The sequence below is a fragment of the Bison bison genome, unplaced genomic scaffold, assembly GCF_000754665.1.
Source record: "Bison bison bison isolate TAMUID 2011002044 unplaced genomic scaffold, Bison_UMD1.0 scf7180017864224, whole genome shotgun sequence".
NCBI classification, from domain to species: domain Eukaryota; kingdom Metazoa; phylum Chordata; class Mammalia; order Artiodactyla; family Bovidae; genus Bison; species Bison bison.
In genome coordinates this window covers 813,598-823,642 of record NW_011494796.1, presented here as the reverse complement: position 1 = coordinate 823,642, position 10,045 = coordinate 813,598, and the positions used below count along the sequence as shown (strand labels likewise).

The 10,045-nt window shown below is 48.0% G+C and overlaps 1 protein-coding gene across 1 annotated transcript in view; it reads left to right on the top strand.

Annotated features, from left to right (window-relative positions):
• ATP10A (ATPase, class V, type 10A) overlaps positions 1-10,045 on the top strand; it is a gene marked incomplete at its 5' end in the record, with an annotated part of 181,888 nt that overhangs the window by 109,263 nt on the left and 62,580 nt on the right. The gene's annotated exons all lie outside the window — the stretch shown is intronic.

The following is a 10,045-nucleotide window of genomic DNA, read 5'->3' as shown; positions in this document are numbered from 1 at the left end:
GATCTCCTTGCAGTCCAAGGGACTCTCAAGAGTCTTCTCCAACACCACAGTTCAAAAGCATCAATTCTGCGGCGCTCAGCCTTCTTCACAGTCCAACTCTCACATCCATACGTGACTACTGGAAAACCATAGCCTTGACTAGGTGGACCTTTGTCAGCAAAGTAATGTCTCTGCTTTTCAATATGCTGTCTAGGTTGGTCATAACTTTCCTTGCAAGGAGTAAGCGTCTTTTAATTTCATGGCTGCAGTCATGGTCTGCAGTGATTTTGGAGCCTAAAAAACTAAAATCTGTCACTGTTTCCCCATCAATTTGTCATGAAGTGATGGGACCGGATGCCATGATTTTAGTGTTCTGAATGTTGAGTTTTAAGCCAACTTTTTCACTCTCCTCTATCACTTTCATGTCTGTGTTACCAGGTATTAATTTAATGATATTGAGTACGGTGCCCTGTCCCTGTCCTTATTGGTTAACTATGTTTTTTTTTTCCTGAGGAACTTATTTTTATTTATTTATTTATTTTTAATTTTATTTTATTTTTAAACTTTACATAATTGTATTAGTTTTGCCAAATATCAAAATGAATCCGCCACAGGTATACATGTGTTCCCCATCCTGAACCCTCCTCCCTCCTCCCTATTGTAGTCTGTATATTTTAATCCCAGACTCCTAATTTATCCCATCGTTTCCCCTTTGGTAAATCTAAATTTGTTTTCTGTGTCTGTGAGTCTCTGTTTTGTAAATGAGTTCATTTGTATCTTTTTCTTTTTTTTTAGATTTCACATACAAATGATATTATATGGTATTTGTCTCTCTCTGTCTGATTTACTTCACTTAGTATGATAATCTCCAGATCCATCCATATTGATACAGATGACATTATTCTGTTCTTTTTATGGCTGAGTAATATTCCATTGTATGTATGACACCCATCTACTTTATCCATTCATCTGCTGATGGACACTTAGGTTGCTATTGTGTCTTAGCTTTTGTATTAATAAATAATGCTGCTATGAACATTGGGGTGCATGTATATTTTTGAATTATAGCTTTCTCCAGATATATGCCTGTGAGTGGGATTGCTGGATCATCTGGTAACTATTTTTAGCTTCAGGATCATTTTAAGTGTGGTGATTTAAAATCCCTATAAGCCTGATCCTAGTCTTGTTTTTGTTGGTTCTTATTGCATGATGCCTTATCTTGTGTTATGATTGATTATCTCTGAGTATGTGTCTGACATTGTATTTGGAAATTTGTTTTTTATAAATCATTTGAGGACTAGTGTTTTATATATATGTGTGTGTGTATATAGATATATATATATATAGATATATATAGATATATTTTTTTTTTTTAAGTGAGACTCTATTTTGTTCATTATCTAAGAGTTCCCACAATCTGAAATGACCTCAGTCCAATGCTAGGTGTTGATATTTTCTGGGCCACCCAGTTGACTCTAACCTGGGGAGCAGTTTGCTCAAAGGCTTGCTCTTTCTTCTGGTTCATTCTCTTTCTCTAGGGATCCATGCCCTTCTATTGGCAAATTCTGTGGTGGTGGAAAAAGAACCCCCAAGAGATGCCCAAGTCTTAATCCCCTGAACCTGGAAATATGTCGTGTTATATGACAAAGGGAAATTAAAATTGCTAATGGGATTAAATTGGTTAATCAGCTGTCCCTGAGGTGGGGACAGTATTGCTAATTATTGCTAAACTATTAAGGCAGGCTCCTCATAATCACAGGAGCCTTTAGAAGTAAAAGAGAAGGCCGGACAGTGAAGTCAGATGCGGCATGAGAGAAGCTGTGCGTATAGGAATAGGGGCGGCCTCCGGAAGCTGGAAGAAGAGCAGCAGCAGCTTCTCTCCTGGAGCCTCTAGAAGGATCACAGCCCTCTGGACTCCTTGGCTTTAGCTCAGTGAGGCTCCTTTCCAACACATGATCTCCAGACCTGGAAGAGAGCACATTTGTTCCAGCAGAAGAAGGAAACTGCCTCAGGCCCTCCACTCACCACCGGTGTCCCTAGCTCCACTTGAGACCAGAAACTCCCCTGAGGAAAAGGAGGCCCCAAAGATCAGTCTCAACTCCCCAGATTTTCATCTTTTCTAGATTTGATTCTGCTTCACCTTCTTGTTTAACCTCTGACACCTTTGGGCAGACGTTTTTTATATTTTGGCCTGTGTTTCTGTTTGCTCCAAGCTGGACATTTGGTCTAAATTGCCTATCTTTCAAGTTGGACTTTTTTTTTTCCCATGAATTCCAGTGAGTGTACTGGTCTGGTTGTGCTTTAGAATCCCACATTTCTGCTGCCCGTTTGGTTATTTCCCAGGTTAGTGCAAGGGCTCCTGAACTGGCCTCTTTTTATGTGCTCCATCCTGATTTTCTTTAACACTAGCAGTATGACTCTCTCCTAACATGGTTCTGCTTGGAGCCACCCTCAGGACCCACTTGCTTGTAAACGCACCCCAGGCTTCGGTTCCCTGCATGCTGCCCTGTGAGGGGTGAGTGCCTCACATCACCCGTCACCTACGGTGATGTAAGTGGGACAGGAGGCCCGTGGGCGGTGTGGATGAAAGATATCACCTGCCATACCAGTAAACAAAGGGCTGGTGCAACCAGCAAGCCATTACCTGGGGGCGGCGGACCCAGGGGAACCCAGGATGAAAACAGTGCTTGCCCTGCAGCCACTCCCGTGTCCACCCCACGGGTGCCCCCGAGGAAACCTCAGCATGCGGAAGCCCAGGATGCTTAGCTGAGCTGTGTATCTCAGGAACCATTTCAGTGAGCCCAGACACTTGTATTTTTCTCATACATAGAAAAACACTAAATTCCTTAACTTGAGATTTCTGGTTTTCTTTTGATGTTTTGACTCTCTTATTTCAAAAACTACTATATATCCTGGCCTCCCCACTCCACCTCTTCAGAAAAATTTCTCAGCGTTATCTGAGATGCTGTGTCCTAGCCTTAAAGTCTTCAGACTATCTGCCAAATAAACCATAACTCTCAACTTTTGCAAAATGCCAGGCTGGATGAATCACAAGCTGGAATCATGATTGCCAGGAGAAATATCAACAACCGCAAACATGTAGATAATACCACTGTAATGGCAGAAAGTGAAGAAGAACTAAAGAGCCTCTTTTTGAGGGTAAAAGAGAGGCATGAAAAACCTGGCTTGAAACTTAACATTCGAAAAATGAAGATCATGTTATCTTAGTTATCTCATGGCAAATAGAAGGGGAAAATGTGGAAGCAGTGACAGATTTTCTTTGGGGGGCTCTAAAATCACTGCAGACCATGACTGCAGCCATGAAATTAAAAGACACTTGCTCCTTTAGAAGGAAAACTATGACAAACTTAGATAGCATATTAAAAAACAGAGACATCTCTTTGCTGGCAAAGGTCCATCTAGTCAAAGCTGTGGTTTCCCCAGTAGTCATGTATGGATGTAACAGTTGGACCATAAAGAAGGCCAAGCACCAAAGAATTGATGCTTTTGGACTGTGGTGTTGGAGAAGACACTTGAGAGTCCCTTGGACTGCAAGGAGATCCAACCAGTCCATCGTAAAGGAAACCCTTCTGAATATTCATTGGAAGGACTGATGCTGAAGCTGAAGCTCCAATACTTTGGCCACCTGATGTGAAGAACCGACTCATTGGAAGAGACCCTGATGCTGGGAAGGATTGAAGGTGGGAGGAGAAGGGGACGAGAGGATGAGATGGTTGGATGGCATCACTGACTCATTGGACATGAATTTGACCAAACTCTGGAAGACAGTGGAAAACAGAGGAGCCTGGTGTGCTGCAGTCCATGGGGTTGCAAACAGATGGACACGACTTAGCAACTGAACAGCAACAACTCAACGTCTACCTTGTGCATTTTTTTTCAGTCCACGTTGGAAAATGAGACTAGCCTGTCAGCGGGCAGAACAGATCACCTCAGTAGCGCCAATTCAGATGTGTTTCATGTGGTAGCACCATGTTGAATTACATACAGTTTCTTTTAAGAGGGCTGTTTTAAAGAACAGCCCTCATTTAGGTTTCGAAGTTGGTTTTCTATAAAAGCAACTCTATCGCTTAACTGTCTGAAGGCATAGCCACCAGCCCTTAGATACTCTTAACACGTTTGATAAAAGAAGAAAATGCAGCTCTGCTGGCAGTGACAGCCTACAGTGACTGCATGGAGCATTTGTGGTGAGAGGGAAAGAAGCGCTTTTGATTTTGAGACTTCAGACTCAAACCCAGCACTCTGAGCCTCTGCACTTGGCCTAAAGCTTTGAGGCTTTATTTGTGAACCAGCAAGGAGGCCAGGGGACAGAGGATGAAAGGGGGGAAGGGAGGGGGGGGCTGACTCTTGCACTTTTAAGTCAGATTTAACAAATGAAAGGCTTCCCAAAAGCCTTCATGTCTTTGTCATGAAAGACAAAGGGAGGTCCCCTTGATCTCAGGGCAGGTACTTGTGGCAGGAAAATTTGCAATTAGAAAAAGAAGGCAGCAGCCCGGACAGGCCTGGATCAGGTCTTTATCAGCCGGCAAAGACACTGAGCTCAGGGAGCTTCCTGAGAGGCCCGCTGAGGCCCCCCTGACGCCTGTGTGCTGTCATCTGTTTCCCTGGAGACGCTGGGGGTCAGGAGCTGCGGTGGCCTCAGAAAAGCTGCTGCGTGCGGGACCGCCCGCCATCCAGGGTCGCTCACGGGCTGCTGTTCCAGCCTCCCTGTGCACTTACGTATCTGGGACGTGTTCAATGATTTAGTCACACTACTGCAATCACAGATTAGCTACTTAAACAAGTTTTGTCATCATTTCTGTAGTTTCTGTTTGCATTGGGCATAAACTCGCAGAGTTACACTGAATATACGAAACAAATTGGAGAGAAGTTTCTTTGGTTAGAATCATACATTTGACTTCTCCTGCCCCCAGGACCAGAGTGCCTTTGGTTTCATTCTCATTTTTAGTTGTTTAATAAAAACTGATCCATCAGGGTGATCCTGCTGTGTGCCAGAGGACACTGTGGTAGACAATTTCTTTTTCATTTCAGGCTGATTGAAACTATTGATTTGGCAGTCCAGTCTTTGCAGTAAATAAGTAAATTCATTCATTCATCCCCTCATTCAGTATTGGGCTATCTGCCTTCTCTTGAATGCCTGAAGCACTGACAGGTACTGAAAATGGAAATCAGGAGCTGGCATAATTATTCATTCATTTGGGTTAAATGCTTTGCCTGAATTAATGCAGGTATTGTTCACCAATTGTCAGTAAGGAAGCAGCCAGATTATAGGCTATGAAGAAGTCTTTTGATATTGCTTCTAACTGAAATACTTGTAGAAGTATTTCACCTCTCCATATCTATATTCACACTTGTAGAAGAGGGATGGCTTTCCAGAACACAGAGAGGTGCCCCAGGCCTCCTGCCAGCCCTATCTGCCGCAACACCAGGTGCGGGATGTCTGGTAGGCAAGGGGTCCAGGCCTCCAAGGACTCAGCAGGGAGCACTGGGTCTGTTTGGAAGTTTGTGATATGGGAGATCCTTGAAGAAGAAGCATCTGTCACCTCTGGGCCGTGTGTTCATCAGGCCCCGTGCTGGTCTGGAGGAAACAGAACTGTCCTCAGAGAATCCGAGGGCTCGGAAGGAGCCGGTGTTGGGGGGCACACAAGCTCAGGGCAGCAGCAGTTGCCTGCGCAGCCTCGGCCAGGGGACCGTCACCTCCTGGAGCGCCGGGGTGGAGTTTGGTGGGGGCACAGAAAGCCACGTGGAATGGCGTGGGCCTCCCCCCAGGCCCCCGATTGTAGGAATGGCTTTTGGGAGGTGTGGGGGCAGCTGGCAGGGTCGCCTGGAGCCCCCTGGGCAGAACGTGGCTGCTGCGTGGAGGTGCAGACCTTGCCGTGCAGGGCAGCAGCCGTATAGAGGGACCGGCCTTTGAAGGCCACCGCGGGGCAGTGATGTTGGAGCTCAAGGTGGAGGGGACCCCCTTGTGTGCAGGAGCCTTGTGACAGGACACAGCAAAAGGCATCTTCAGGACAGAGTCCCAGAGGCAGAAAACAGAGAGAGCCTTGTACACGTGCCCGCATCTGGGCTCCGAGCTCCGTGTGCCCTCTCCCCTGTGTGCCCATGTCTGGGCTCTGTGTGCCCTCTCCCCTGAGTGCCCGTGTCTGGGCTTTGTGTGCCCTCTCCCCAGTGTGCCCGCGTCTGGGCTCCCTTTGCCCTCTCCCCTGTATGCCTGCATCTGGGCTCCGTGTGCCCTCTCCCCTGTGTGCCTGCGTCTGGGCTCTGGGCTCCATGTACCCTCTCCCCTGAGTGCCCGTGTCTGGGGTCCGTGTGCCCTCTCCCCTGAGTGCCCGCATCTGGGCTCTGGGCTCCATGTGCCCTCTCCCCTTGTGCTCGCATCTGGGCTCCCTGTGCCCTCTCCCCTGTGTGCCTGCATCTGGGCTCCGTGTGCCCTCTCCCCTGAGTGCCCGTGTCTGGGCTTTGTGTGCCCTCTCCCCAGTGTGCCCGCGTCTGGGCTCCCTTTGCCCTCTCCCCTGTATGCCTGCATCTGGGCTCCGTGTGCCCTCTCCCCTGTGTGCCCACGTCCGGCTCCTTGTGCCCTCTCCCCTGAGTGCCCGCGTCTGGGCTCCCTGTGCCCTCTCCCCTGTATGCCTACATCTGGGCTCTGTGTACCCTCTCCCCTGTGTGCCCGCGTCCGGCTCCTTGTGCTCTCTCCCCCGTGTGCCCACGTCTGGGCTCCGGGCTCTGGGTGTCCTCTCATCTGCCTCCTTTGGGACCACACTGCCCAGAAACCAAGGCACACATCCTCACTCCAGAAGCTCCAGGGCGAGAGCCAGGCAGGGCTCCTGCTTGGACACGTGCTTTTCCCAACAGCATAGCAATGTAAACTGTTTAAAGAACTTCTTTTATGATAAAATATTATGTGTCTGCTTCAGTAGACTATAAATGCCCTTTTGCAGACATCACTGCTTCTGTTTTAAGGTGGAAAATATCGATGTTTACTTGTATGGAATACTCATTAGTGATTCATTTAATGCATTTAGGAATCTCAGTATGGATAAGAGAATCTTCCTGATGAAGCAGGCGTTCATTCAGTGACTGCTCTGGGCACTGCTGAGTCAGACCCTGACTCCCCTGTGGGGTTGACCTGGAACGTGGCCCCAGAGGTACCTGGTTGGCCTGAGAGGGCGCCAGGCGTCAGGGACTCGGGAGGGTCTGCAGGGAGGGGAAGGCGCACTCTCTGGGTGAGCTGGGTCACCAGGCTCTCCGATGCCCTGGTTTCTAGGGAATGCAAGCTCAAAGGCAGGGCCCAGGACTCTGCCCGCATCACTGCCCTGCCTTCCTTTCCACCTAATGAGGTCAAATCACTTGGTCCAAAGAAGCTTGGGAAATGTTTGAGGTAGAAACTGTGAGCATAAGCTTCTTGCTGGGATGTGGAGACTGTGCGGTGAGTGATGGCAACACACTTGGCAGAGGCGTGGGTGTGCTGGGCCCCAGCGCGAGGAGTGGGCGGCCGAGGGCTGCGGCGTGGCCCCATGCTGACCACGCTGCTCCTGCAGTGCGCCGCTGCAGTGGGGGCAAGGGCGGTTAGAAGCACCTCTGCAGTCGTGGACCTGTGATTCCACAGGTCTCTAGAGACCTTGAGAGCCGAGTCTAAATGCCAGGAGGCCCGCAGTTCTTAATCAGAAGAACCAGGGGTAGATTCTAGGGCTCCTGATTTTTTTTTGCTTCAGTTTTGAGTGAATGGTACTAACTCTGCATCCTAGGGCATTGCTGAAGATGGAAAGGGGGTACATTTAATTGACACATGTTTTTGAAAACATTAAAACTTTAAGGCATGTTTGGCAATTTCTGTCGAACCAATTGTACACTTTTTGGCTTATGCATATTCATATATGTATATATATCATCTTTATACATATACATGTCTACATCATCTTTTCTTATTAGTGCAAGGCAGTCTTGGCAAGGCTGCTGAGCTGGATGTCTGAGACGCTGAGGAGCCTCCCTCAGTCACCCCCCAGCCACGTGACCGTGGGCATGGTCCTTCATCACCGCACATTAAAAATGGTTTGAAAATGGACCTCACTGTGGTGCTGTGAGGGGTGGTGAACAGCGTTTAGCATCGTACTCGGCATTTAGTGAGCTATCAGACGCTGCGGCTGTAGCTGATGACGATGATAACGACACCAGTGGTGTATGTGTAGAGGTGTCTGCGGTGACTTAAGCATGAGGTGCTCTACGTTTGTGCTGAAGTTCTGGATTTCTGAGCTAGGTGTTACTTGATGATTCATCTCCTTGTTCACAGTCAGGTCTTGGTGTCTGTTTATATTTGCTTTCTTTAAACTTTTTATTGTGGCAAAACATATAGAATACAAAATTTACCATTTTTGTCTTTTTTATTTTTAAGGTAGAGCCTCTTTGTTATGTTGAACTTTTTGTTTTTTGGCCACGCCACGGGCTTGTGGGATCTTAGTCCCCTGACGTGCCCCCACGGTGAGAGTGCAGAGTCCTAACTGGACCTCCAGCGAATTCCCCCATTGTAGCCATTTTTGAATGTGCAGTTCTGTGATATGAAGCACATTCAGTCTTGTGCAGTGACCGCCCCCCCCATCCATCTCCAGAACTTTTTCACCTTCCCCATTTTAAAAATATGGAGTTAGCATGTGTGGCATAGAATGGTGGACTGGACCTTCTGTCCTTGCTCTGGGGCTGGACCAACAGGAGCTTGGCTGGTAGGTGACTTGGGCACCACCTTGAACCCAGTTTGGCAGGAAGTAGATGGGTAAATGAGTGAGTGGAGAGAGAAATAAATACATTTCTTACATGGGGGTATTAAGAGATTGCCAGTTAAGTTGGAAACAATCAAGGTAAGTAGAATTTTCTCATCCAAAAGATGTGTTCTGGACACAAACTCTTTTTAAATGGGAAAGTCAAAGATGGGCTCTGTATTATATTGGTTTGTTAGGGCTACAGAGTGGCCCAAACAACAAATTTATTTTCTCGCAGTGGTGGAGGCCACAGAGTCCAAGGTCGAGGCGTCCACAGCGTTGCTCTCTTTGAAACTCCTCTCCCTGGTTTGTAGATGGGTGTCTCCTCCCTCTTTCTTTTCAGTCATCCCTCAACACATGTACACGTGCATGCGTGCATGTGTGTGTGTGCGCGCACGCGCATGTGTCCACAATGCTGGCAGATTCCCTCTTCTTAGCAGTACACCAGGCAGATCGCATGAGGGATGAGGGCTCACCCTAATGATCCCATTTTACCTTACTTAACTTTGTAAAGACCCTGTGTCCAAATGCAGCCACATTCTGGGGTACTAGGGATTAGGACTTCAACATGTGGATTCTGGGGGTGGGAGTGAGGAGACACAGTTCAACCCAGAACAGTCTCTGCAGATCCCTCCAGGTCTAGAAACCCTCCCCAACAAGCAGACGAAGGCAGGTATCCCGTGGCCTGGGCACACACATTCCCCAGGGCACAGGCTTATTGGTAGAACGTTACAAAGGCAGCTCTGACGCTCCAGAGACAGAATGTTCTAGTCTCTGAGCCATGCACGTTACATTTTTCTTCGAGAGAAAGAATCATAAACAGAGACAGAGTATTTTAAGTCCGCCCTCCCTGTCTGCCAAGAATAACCCTGGTGTGCTGGGGAACTCACCCTCTTCAGGGCCGTCCTGGGCGTTGCATCGGCAGAGGTCTGCTCTGGAAAAGGCAACTGCCTGGCTTCAGGAGGATCCACAAGGCCTGAAATAAATACACTCCTCCAAGCATAGCCGTACTCTGGAGCAGAGCCAGAGGGCATTTCAGTCCACGGGGAGAGGCGCCCATAGCTAATGAAACTTCAAGAAGAGTCTTTCAAGCAGCGCTTTCTTTTCAGCTGTGGAATCGAGCTACTACTGTGTAAACAGTCACAGCCTGGAAAACAGTCGGGCTGACTTTTGAGTCACTACCTTCACAGCTATCTTCTCTGCCAAGTGGGGGGTGCTGTTGTGCTGGAGTAACCGTTACCTGGGAGGGGGGTCACCAGTGTTTCTACCATTCCTCTGATGTTTAGCCAGTTACCCTT